The sequence below is a fragment of the Nothobranchius furzeri genome, chromosome 6 (genome assembly GCF_043380555.1).
Source record: "Nothobranchius furzeri strain GRZ-AD chromosome 6, NfurGRZ-RIMD1, whole genome shotgun sequence".
Classification (NCBI taxonomy): Eukaryota; Metazoa; Chordata; class Actinopteri; order Cyprinodontiformes; family Nothobranchiidae; genus Nothobranchius; species Nothobranchius furzeri.
In genome coordinates, this window is record NC_091746.1 from 52,283,511 (window position 1) to 52,296,283 (window position 12,773).

Sequence of the window (12,773 nt, forward strand, 5' to 3'; positions counted from 1 at the left end):
CAGAGGAGTAATCCTGGTCTTTGAGATATAGGACTACTGAGTCTTGACCTGAACTGGCTCTTTTTAGGTTATCCACAGGTTTAAATCCCTTCTTTGATGTGTTTCTGTTCTTTGTCCTTCCCTCTTGTCCTTGTGTGGACCTGGAGATAGATGCTGTAGATTTACGATGACTTCCAGTGGGGGGTGAGATTGAAAAAGTAGAATGTGTACCATAGAATCCAAGAAAAGAATCGTGTTATCTTTGGCCAGTGAGATGGAAGCACTTACACAGTAGTTTACAGGAAATCAGCACACACATACCAGAACCTAGTGTTTAAATCTTACAACCCACTGAAACATAAACCATGTTTTATTTTCCAAAAGGTTTGGGATCGTCTTTCAACAAGAGGTGTTTACCTCAGAACTCTCAGAAGGATGGTGTTGTTGCCCCCGTCTTTTTCTTATGTTGAATCATGACCTCTGACCTAAAGCGTTGACAGCCTGCAGGTCTTTAGAAGTTCCTCTGGGTTCTTTTGATCATAAATATCTTCAGAACGGGGCTTGATGTGTTTTCTTTTTGAGATCCTTTTGCCTAACTGTTGATTTAAAGCTCTCATTCACCAGGTTTTTCAATAAATGTGCTGTGGTCTCTAGTATGAATGAATGCTTTGTGAGTCATTTTCTGTGGGAATTAAGTTCTGGCGCTCATGTTTTGGGAAGCAGAAGTAAGCAGGACAAGATAAAGGCAGGATTTGGAGGTTTACACGTTAAAATTATTGCTATGCGAACACGTCTCCTCTGATTGACTAACAGCAATGCAGCTCTTCAACTGCCTCGGTTTACTCTACTGTTGATGTTTTATCTCCACAAATAAGACAAGCCTGAAGTAGTTCTGCCATGTTATGGCGTTTCTCATGCTAACGGATAGCTTCAACTAGCTTTGCTATTTTCTGGACGCTAAACTAAAAACAGCCTTCCCTGTTGCAAGTCAAAATGAATGAGTCCATAAATGTTCATTTACAGACCTGTTTGGATTTTCTGACCTGAGTATTTCCTATTTTCTATCAGTGGCTAATTTAGGAAATAGGGGTAGAAGACCATTTTCACATTCAGCATAGCCCTGAAACGCAGAGTGGCCGATTGTATTTAAACAATAAGAAGTAAAAAACGGTTTCTCAGTAAACTTGGTCTTTAACAAATCATTGATTTAACAAAAGAGGCAATTAATTTTTCCACATGAGTATGGGGGTTGGGTTGAATATTTTTATTTCCTCAAAGGTACAGTGTGTTACATTCTGACCTGTTTGCTATCATTTGTGTATCCCATTCACAACCTTCTTCTTTTTCATTAAGATTTCTCACCAACGTCTAATCTAAGTATTTGTTTTGGCTTGAAATTTTACATTTTCATAGACATAAACTCTGGTCAACCTTCCATGGTCATGTGTCCTCTTGAAATATGGTAGCTGTTTAGGGGCATACAAGATATAATGCTTTAGCCTTTGCATTTTGCTTTGACGGGATGAAACCTGGAAGAAACAGCAGGGGGCAGCAGTGTGCCCTGGAAGCATGCAGTCTGCCAAAACAATTAAGAAGAGGAGTAAAATAATTCTTCTGGCTCTTGGAGAGTACAGACACTTTTTTCCTCCTCTCCTCCCTATCTTATCCCCAAGGCTCTTTGTCTGTCTTTGGGTGTACAGCGCTTCTACATTTTTTCTGGAAACTGAAAATTATTAAAAATGGACCTGGTCAGCTGGTCTCTCAATGCGATTGACAAAATCTTCTCAACTATGAGAACGGGAGAAGGGGCTCCCGGGTGCCCATCTGGGACAGATCCGGTTGGGCATATCATGGACTCCTGGAAACAGTGGAACCTGATATGCCTCTCTCAACTGTCTGTAGAGGATTCTGAAGACGTACGGATATTCGTGGTGTTGGTGCCAGGTTTCCTGCTTTTTGGCCTGGGAGGTTACCTGGCTTACCAGAAAATTAACGAGCTGTCGAGGAATATTGGCCCTTTCCTGGAGCTCAGGGATGATTGCACCGCGCTGTGAATGCACAGACTCATATAATTGTCGAGATGAGTCGTAAGCTTGGAAGTTTTGCTGAGATTCATGCGTTGGCACAAAAGATGGATGCGATCAAGGAGCGAGTGGACGAATCAGCACGGATTGGGATAGATCAATTGCGCCATTATTGGATTTTCTGAGGTTGAGGACCAGCGGAACTTTAAGACAGAGAAGAAATTATCTCTGTCTGGCCCCAAAACAATTTCTTATCTGAATCTGGTACCCTTGAGCCTGAAACGAATGCCTAATCCCCCCCCCCCCCCCCCCACAAAGGTAGAATGCTGCCGTCGCCATGGCAACTCTGTCTCCCTATCCCAGCCTGGGCGGGACTGTGAGCTGTGAAGGCCACTGAATCGTTCCAGGAGTCACTGTGCCCCCTAAACCCAACGACCTCCTCCCCCTGTCCAGACTGAAGTGACGAGCGCTGCTTATCGCGGCTGCATTTACCGACGTGTGGAGAGTCCCAAACCCTCCCACCCCACCTAGTGGACACTTATGTTGTGTTATGTCTGAAGTCTGTTGCATTTCTGTCTGAAGTGTTTTTTGCATAGCAAAGCTGCCCTCCCTGTGGAGAGTAACTCTGAAGTACCTTTTTTCCCTTCACCTGACCCAATCCTCATGTAAACCCTCTGATCTCTACTAAGGTAGCGTGACTCGGGTTGCGAATGACCACAGTCACCAATTCTTGTCATGTGTTTTTTCCTTATATATTTCTGGCCTCAGAATTGTGTGTACTGAAACCAATTTCCCTCTGGGATTAAGAAAGTATCTTTGAATTTGAATTGAATGAGTGTTTTTGAACAATAACTCTTCTCTATGCCATCATAGATGATGGATGTCTCAGAGGGTTTGGTAGAGTTTCAAAGAGGAATAAAGAAATGCTTGTTTTGTTTGAGTATTTCTTCTTCTAGATCGTAAATTCACATATAATTTTCATTTTGCTTTACAACTACACAATATAGCAAAAAGATTGGCATTCTCTTACATTTTGCTTCTTTCCTTGTCAGTGAAAAAAGGGGTGGCCCAGGCACACTCCGATGTCTAGATGGGGGGAGGGGGGGGGATCAATTTCAGAGTACAAGAAGTTCAGAGACAGACGAAGATGGAGCAAAATTATACAGGTCACGTGGAATGACTGTCAAAGAAATACTAACAAAATTTAGCATAACGATGATGAGAAAGTGTATGGTACTAATGGTGTATTGTTTTATATTATGTTTTTACTTTTTATTCTGTACAGCACTTTGGTCGGCTGCCATTTTTAAATGTGCTTTATAAATAAAGATGGTATGGTATGGTAAAGACGCAGATTTGTATTGGCAGCACATGGATCCCTTTTGGTTATCAATAAAACGATAAAAGACAAATATTTTCAGCAAAATGTTTTTATTTTTTCAAGGATGGACCGATCTTCAGTGTTCTATGGGGTATGCAGTCCTTTAAATATCTCCCTTCCTGTTTTGGTCATGCTTGATGAATCCTGGCATTTACATTAGCTGCCTGGACCAGTTTCACACAATGCAGAGGAGGAGCCGCGCTTCAGAAGCAGTGGTTTCACCGAATCACTGAGATCTTTTTAACACGGAGCAGGAGCAGCCACCCAGTAGAGAAATCTCATTACGGTGGCTCGTATCTGCAACCGCTTTCCTTCTATTGTTATTCAAAGCTTGTGAGGTGAAGATTCGAATGAAGAATGACGAATGAATTGAGTTTTCTCTAGCGCTCGTGTCACCTGCTCTTTCTCATGCAAAACCTGCTAGATGGAACCTCCAACGGGTCATCAATCAAGCTGCTATCCTTCAACAATTCTTCACCTGAAATACTAAACTTGTTGTGTTTAGGACTTGCTTTTTTGTTTAAAAGTGCAAACGCTGACATCCCAACTCACTACATGTAAACATATACATCCACTGTAAAGTGTCCTTCATCAACATTTGATTTACATGTCTTTGTTATTTTAAATGTTTCCACTTAATAAAAAAGCACTATTCTTTCACAGTTTTATAACCCACATTAAATTAAATTTTTACATGCCTAAAATGCATTATATTTTATTACACTGGTGATTAATTTACCAGTTGAAATTAAATTCCTCCTGGAGGTCAGTGAGAAGTCAGATTTAACTATGTCCATTTCTCATAAAATTGAGATAAATTGTGCTGTCGTGTGTTGCTGTGCAGAATTATCTCCAATACTAAAGGCACAGTCTGGCTGTTGATTCTATCAGATGATTCAGTTTGTATTTGCTTCTTCATAAATTTTAACCTATAATCTGTTAAAATGTCGTTAACCTTGTAAACAATAGGGTGATCGCTGCAGACAGTGACCAGAGGACTGTGCGTAATTAATGAATGCCTATTGATTTACCTGCAGACATATTTAGAAGGGTTCTGCCTGTAGGCCAACATATTATTGGGACTCACCGCCAGAGTTTCAAACTAAGGTCTGTTTAGAAAAAAGTTGAAGCCATTTTGGTCAACTCATTGAACTGATGTATCTGTTTTGTTCCCTTTCCCCACATCTGTCACATCAGTTAAATGACTTATTATTAATCCAGCCTGATGGCAAGAGTGTGTACTCTGAGACTGGGAGATTGGGGTTCAAATTCATGGTTGAGTCATAGCAAAGGTCTTAAAAACACGACCCAATGCCTCCCCGCTTGATTCTCAGCCTTAAAAGGTCAAACTGGGGGGTTAAACCACAAAATAGTTTCCGAGCGCAGCCACTGCTGCTGGATGGGTCAAATGCTGTGATGTAATTTCACCGGTGTGTGATGATGACTAATGGAACTTTAACAGAGGATGCAAGAAGAAAGTCAAGACATAGCTGCATTTCCACTATAGGAGTTCTGGGAAATTCCTGGGAGGGGGAAAGGTGACAGGAATACTATGAGGGCTTGGTAGCCTAGATCTAGACCAACCGTCAAAGTAGGAAAAATATTTTGTTCTGCATACCAGTCTAGCCAGTCACAGCTTTCTGTTCATTAGGTGGGTTTAACACCAGAGCTGCAATGGAGAAAAACCACAAAAATGGTGCTAGTTTAAAACAGCTTTGTCATCAACTTTGGACTATTTATACTTGAGCTTTTCTTTGAGATGGAGGTCCTTAGGTCATTTATTTCAAACAGGGATATATTTGTTTCCTGCTGGTTGTGCAGCTCTGATTGGAGACCATTGGAGAGACCACTGTAGATTCTGCCCCAAAATTGTGTGGTTTCAATGGCTTGTGGCCAGTGTTGGGAAAGTTACTTTTAAAAAGTAATTAGTTATAGTTACAAAGTACTGTGTCAAAAAAGTAACTCAGTTACTTACAGATTTACGAGATTATAAAAGCAACTCATTACCAAGAAAAATAACTACTGTAGCGTGGACAATCTTCATAGTAGGATTTAACACTGTTTGCTATCAGCGTGGTTAGATCCTGAGAAAAGATCAGACACATTAGCATTTGAACTTATATCATGCATAAATATCTAGGATATTTATACAATCGATAGAAGTTCATACACCAACGGCTTGGTCTATATTTAATCCAAAGATTAATTTTTTATTTAAGATAATTAAATTAATAGCAAAAGTTTATTTATTAAACAGAAGACTTAATGCTTATTCAATAACCAAATATACACCATTCTGTGTTTCATTTAAAAGAAGAATCAGGTTTAAAAAATTTAAGAATTTATTACCAACAATTTTAAAGATGACAATTGAAACGACAATTTAAAAATGACAATTTGCAACAGCATTGATATTAAAACTTGTTATTAAAAGCAAACCTGTGTCTGAATGGAAACTAAAATGAAATGTGATGTTTGGATGCGTGGATGAATCTCAGAAGATTTGTTTCAGAGAGAGAAATGCATTCTGGGTGGGAAAAGTTGTTTTGCAGCTAACTGAATTGTTTCTTAGAGAGAACAGCATACAGACGCCATCTGTCGGAAAGTGTCTACCTCACCCAGTTCAGGAGACCCTCTGGTGGATCCGAGATGACAGGTGGAGATGGTGTCCTCCGAGCACAAGGTTGGTAGAAGGACCTTAGTGCAACCAAATCGGTCCTGCAGTGGCGGTTCTACATCGAATTACTCCCCGGGCGAGGCCCCCTTTGAGCGTCCCCCCCCCCCCAACCGCCCCCCCCCCCACCACCACCACCACACCACACCACCCCACCTTCATGAACACACGCATTTTTTCTACAAACAGGCATGTTTTATTAGAACGACTATTGAACATTCATTTTTCTAAGTTGCACATATTTACATTAATTACTATGAAGTTGTCAGAATGTAAAGCACTATACATTATATACTGTATCAAAATATATAGAATCAAATATACAAAAACAAACAATAACTAAATATTAAGAATATATGAACATAATAGATAATATTCTAAATAGCAAAAATATTTCACACGTAACAAACTAAAGATAATCACTACAGCATTGCACTTAGAATAGAAAACACAAACTAAAATTAAAACCTAACCTTGATACAACGTCATCAATAATGTCATCATATGAAATCTGCTCCCCTACTGAGTGATTGATACTAATCAGAGCCAGGTTAGTGAGCCGCCCCTGAAACATAGGTGACCTCAGGTATGACTTGATCAAGTTTTGAAAAGCTCCTCTCAGCTTGAGCCACAGTGACTGGCAGAGCAGTCCAAAAGTTGGGGTAGATCTCCAATAGATCTTTATCATGATCCATAATATATTAGAATTGCCTCTGAAATTGTAATTTAAACTGACATAAAAAAAACTGTAGACTACCAAAAAAGCCAACTTTTACAGAACAAATCATGTAAAAAATAATCAGTGCAGCCATCTGCAATAAATAAACAGGATAGTTAGTGGTGACTGGGGAGTTTTCTTCTGCTTGTAGAGTTGTTTTATTAATTATTATGTGAACATGATCAACATGTGTTTGTTGTTGTTCAGGCAGGCCACAGGCTGCAGCGAGCATTTAACAAATCCTAGTTTGAATCAGTAAAAAACGATTCAAGGACTTTTTTCGAACCATTTGAATATTCGTTTCAATATTTCAGCCCTATTAGGTCTGTTAGCAATTAAGTGACCGCATTTAACCGTTAAAATCCCAGTTAACTGGTTCAAAAAATTGAAAACATGCATCATGAGAGCTATATACCTTTATCTTTCTCCTCTTTTTTCTTTTTTTTTCCCCTGAATCGGGCACCTGGTGGTTTTAGCCTTTTTATGTTCATCTCTTCTGTTTGGCTCCTGACTCCGTAAGTTTCGTTTAGTCAGGACTAAACAATTTGACCTTGATGGGGGGGGGGGGTTACGGGGGGGTGACCACAAAATCGTTTTTGTTTTTCCTTTTTTTATTCGGCCATTTCACACAATTCAGAGAAACCTGAAAGAATGATAGGCCTGTGTTTATGATATTATGAATGAAATATGGAAGAACGTTAAGATGTGATTGACTTTAGCCATGTTAATACAGTTGATTCAGCCCCTGCACGCTCATTCATTTGGGAAAGACGCAGAGGTGAATTCCCCCGCCGCACCCCTCCCCTTCCTGTTCTTCATAGACACACGGTGCACGTGAACGTTCTCAGTCAGCAGGAGCACCTGCAGCTGCAGGGGGCGCCAACTTGCTGTTTCCAATCCAGACACTGTCATATGACAGATAATAGAAAACCTCGGTGCGGCGCAGAATTCCTTTTTTTTTTTTTTTTACTCCGCGCTTGTGCGCCCCTTTTGTGTCATGAAAAAATGCCGCCCCGGGCAACTGCCCTGTCTGCCCGTGCCTAAAACCGCTACTGCGGTCCTGAGATGTCTCCGGGTCAAAACGACTGATGAACCTAGTTGTGTCTCAAAATCAATAACTCTGAAATAGTTTTGGTCAGCTGGTTACAGGTGCGATTATTCGGAGCAATTCTATCAGCGTGACAGAACAGCAGGTGGAGGCTTCAGGCGGCCGACCCTTATCCTCATGAGACTCTCATCGCCACGAGAGTATCTGCTTGGTTCAAGAACTGAAGTTGAACTGAAGCGTTTTTGGTTTTAACAAAACCTCAGAACACGCCCTCTCAGCGTCAGAAAGCTTGTTGTTATGGAGCAAAGACATGTGAGAGCAAGTTAACTTTACCCTGGATTCAGTCCCTCTGCATGATGTGTACACGTGCAAATGACCTTCTTCACACTGTCAAACATTACTGATTTTCATAAATAATAATTATTATTAACCCAAAGAATAATTAGTCATTTCAGTAATTAAATACAATTATACTGAAACATGATGATTATTTATGATGATTATGATAAACATTGTAATAAACAGTAAAAATAGTTTATTAGAATTATTATTTTAAATAATTTTGAAGTGTCCTTCATCTTGCGGAGGAACAGCAGACAGATAAAAGATGGTTTTCAGCAGACTTTACGGCGCCTGCGATGGATAATCTGTGGGACAAAGTACAGCTCGACCTGGCTGGGGAAGTGTGACCTTTGGGACACAAAATGAGGCCATTCATATTGCTACACTACTTAGTTACTTTTTTCATTGAAGAATGCAAGAAAAATGGGTTAATTAAACTTAAATGAATTAAATCTTAGGATGGATCCATGAATAATTAAACGTGATGCGCTTGGATAAAAACATTTATCTCTTTAGCTCCTGGTCAGCTGATTACAGCTTCAAGACACCGCGCTGCTTAACGCACACTTTTTCTTATCAGTAACAGAAACTACGTTTTGATAAAAGAAGACGGTATGTAATTAGATTGCTCGTTACTGAAAAAAAAATTTTTTTTGTAACGCGGTTATTTTAAACGGCGTTATTCCCATCACTGCTCTGTTTTGTCAATAGCATACAGTGACTGAGACAGTGAGGGTCTCCGCCCACCCGGTCAATCATCCTCGTGTTTGTAAGTGCATTATCGACACCTCCCTCTCCCTTGCTGCAGCTTGAAGTGTGGCTGTCAGAAAGCCTCACACTGTTGCTCAGCGTTCGACAATCACATAGTAACGCACAACCTTCCATTCCCAGTAACGGCGTTGTAACTGTGGGAAAAGTAATTAATTAGATTATTCCGTTACCCAAAAAAAGAACACCGTTAGTAATGCCGTTATTTTAAACGGCATTATTCCCATCACTGCTTGTGGCCAGAATATATACTTACATGTATAGGTTGGCTTGCCAGGCTAATGACTCATTCCTCACTATTGTTGCGTCTCCATAGAAAATAAGCCCCTCCAAGACTTTGCAAAGATGTTAGCATATCACAGCCATTTTGGCAGTGATTGACATCACACACTGCCGAAACAATACACACCAAAAGGCATGCACAGACTTAAATAACATTAAAAAAGTTTTATTCTGTCAATGTATGTTGTAATTTTTTCTATTCACAGGACGTGGAGAGTGGCTGTGAGTAGTGAAACTGGCCTTGTTTTGAATCTAAGCAAACAAGTATTTGTTAAAAGAGCTTTTAACCGAAGCATCCAATCTGGAGTGATGGTAAATACATAACTTTATGTATTTATGTAAATACATAACTTTATAATACATACTTTTTTACAGGGCAAACTGCCAGAAAATCTGCGTAATATTATCGCAATGGTGTGTGTTATAAATGTGCAGTGCCAGCATGGAAATGTGTGAATTTTGCGGCATTTGTTTTGCCTCGCTTGGTAGTAATATTGCAGTAATTGTCTGTCTGACCACTTATAAATGACCTAACGTTCCCTGACGCTGCTTCAGCATTGCGGCAAATTGACGGCGTTGATTTGTAAAAATGGCTTTAGAATAAAACGATTCAATATGTACAGTCATAATCTGAAATAAGATCAGATTTTCTCACTTTTTTAAAGGAAGATGACCAGAATTATTATAAAACTCTTTGCATGACTCATGTATTTGCATGTATGTAACATTAGGGACAGAGTGGACGTTCTTTGCCTGTCTTAGCTTGTCCTGAAGACAAATAACCTTGTGAGCTTCTTCCCTAAAATGTTCTCAGTGAAGGACATGCCAGCCTTTGTAAGCAGGGGGCTTAATTCCAGTGTGGGGAAGTGATTCTCAAAGCTTTAACCTTTGGACAGACTTATTTGCCTGTATAATCACGTTCCATGCACAGGAAATTAATACTTATTACCCTGTAATGTTCACTAAGTGGCGCAAAATAAGGAGAGTTTCCAGTGGAACGTGGTGCAGGAGTAACATTACGTAAAAGGTCAAGAGTGGACATTCTGATAAAAGTGTCCATTTTGTTTCATTAGAAGTCTGCCAGCTGCAGATCTCAACAATTCAGGTCCAACTCTTTGACTTTTCAGTAATTTAAGACAGCAACGGAAATTTTTCATATCTTTAAGCTCTGGGTTTATATTCCAATTTAAAGATCCTGAATACAAAATGATTGTTTTAGCTCACAGGACAATGAAACCTCTGATTTTAAACTATTAAGCCAGCTAACGGGAAGAAAAAAATGAGACTTCCTAAAATAGACTCTTTTTCTGCGTAGGCAGGACGTGATGTGCATACATTTTGAAATCAGAAGCAGAGACAGATGTTCGAACCTGAAGAGAGAGAATATTGAACACATGTGGGGCCTCAGAGGTGGTGGAAGGTTTACCGCAGATGAATATGAGATGATTGGACCTGAGCAGGACCCTGTGATTATAAATTAGAGCCGACCCATCTGGAGCATGTTTTGCCATTTCTGTCTTTAGTTTACAGATTTCATATAAAGGTAAGCTTGTTTCAGAGACGTAAAACTACAACATAGTTAATGCTGCGCAGAATTTTTACAGCCAGAAATCATTTAATTGAACATTTACTCAAACTATAATCATGAATCTTTTAATTAAAGTGAATGTAATCAGCATCATTGTAACCCACATAACATCAAACTACAAAAAATATATTGAAATAGATTCTGCAGCTCACATGAGCTATTTGAGGTTATAAATCACCCTTCTGTTTTAGTCCACTTATCCGAGTCACGAGGGTTGCAGCCGCAGCTCTCCCAAACCAAACCATCCTCTCCCCAGTTCAGTTCAATTCAATTCAATTCAATTCAATTCAGTTCAGTTCAATTCAGTTCAGTTCAGTTCAGTTCAAATCATTCCAATTCAAATCAAATCACTTCAGTTTGATTCATTCCTATTCATTTCAATTCATTTCAGTTCTATTCAATTCAATTCAGTTACATTCAGTTCAGTTATGTTGAAATTCAATTAAATTCAGTTCAATTCATTTCTGTTCTGTTCGATTCTATTCAGTTCAATTCAATTCAGTTCAGTTAAATTCAGTTCAGTTCAGTTCAATTCATTCCAATTCAATTCGGTTCAGTTCAATTCCATTCAATTCAATTCAATTCAGTTCGAATCATTCCAATTCATTTAAATTCATTTCAGTTCAAATCAATTCAGTTCATTCCAGTTCAAGAAACCTCCAACAAAACCTAGCTCAGTATGAGCCACAGGTGAATCCCAATGCATTCCCTGGCCATCCTGGAGATAAAGCCTCCTGGTAGTAGGACAGGCTACTTTTCACCTCTCTTAACCCTAACCCTAAAGAAGTGACAGAAATGCTCCTCCTCCACCATGTTTGTTTACTTCAAAGTCATGCTTTATCTTGAGGTATTTCCCGTCTGATGGGGGACTGTCCTTTAGTGGAATCGGTTCATGTGTAGTGTGCAGTGTTGGCCAAGTTGCCATAAACCACACACTGTAGGACCAAAACTGTATAGCACTGTGATTTTTTTAATCAACGTGAGTGGTCTCTCATGTTTTAGGCCTCTGGGACTGTGCAGCGGCCCGTGGTTTCGCCAGGATCCCGTGCCCTTGCAAAGGGGGGATATGTAACATCCAGCAATGGTCAGTTTAGGTACTGTTTGACCATTCAACATCTGGTCAAAAAGGAGACACGAGACTGCACGTGTTCCCTTTAAATCAGCCTGTCTTCCTCACACCAGCTGGAGCTCGGAGCCTGACAGAGATAACGAAATCATAACATTGACATCCTGTTCTTTCCAAGGCCCCTCACAGAGCATCCCTTTTAATTAGGTTTCCTTGCTCACAGAAGAAAGAAGATTTTTAAGATTAAATATGAACTTCTAAAATTTACAAGCTAGATAATCATTAAATAAATGTTTGTTTATTGCTCCTTATAATAATTATAAAACAATGAAATGTTTCATTAATCTGTGCTCAATTATATATGTTTCAGCATGTTTACTTGACAAGGTCATAACCATATTGCCCTCACACAAGAACAAAGTAAGCAAAGTTAAAGTCCATGACCCATGAATAGCCTTTTACCCAGATCAGAGCATCCGGTATTGAAGAAGGCGTTTCTGAGATTCTTGGTAATATCCCTCAAACTTGTCAACCTCTGGTTGGCTACACAATCATAACATGAGAACATTAAAACCAGATCACTCTGGTGATTCTTCAGTTCTTGAGAAGCTTCAGGCTGGCCACCTGAAGCAAAAACCTCTTTAACCCACCAAAGCTTTTGACACGTCGTCAAAACCTTTTTGCACCTGCGAAGCTGATACAACAAAATAGTTCCTGCAGAACAAGCTGATTTCTTCAACTCCTTAAGAGTTATTCCTGAGATGCAAACTAGTTCCAACTGTCATTACCTGGAGATGACTCTGGACTGACCTGGTCGTACGGCAAGTTAATCTACGGACTTCGGTACCTGGGGGCCTCTGACCCCCCCTGAATTGTTGGATCCGAAAAGGGCGTCTCCAGTTG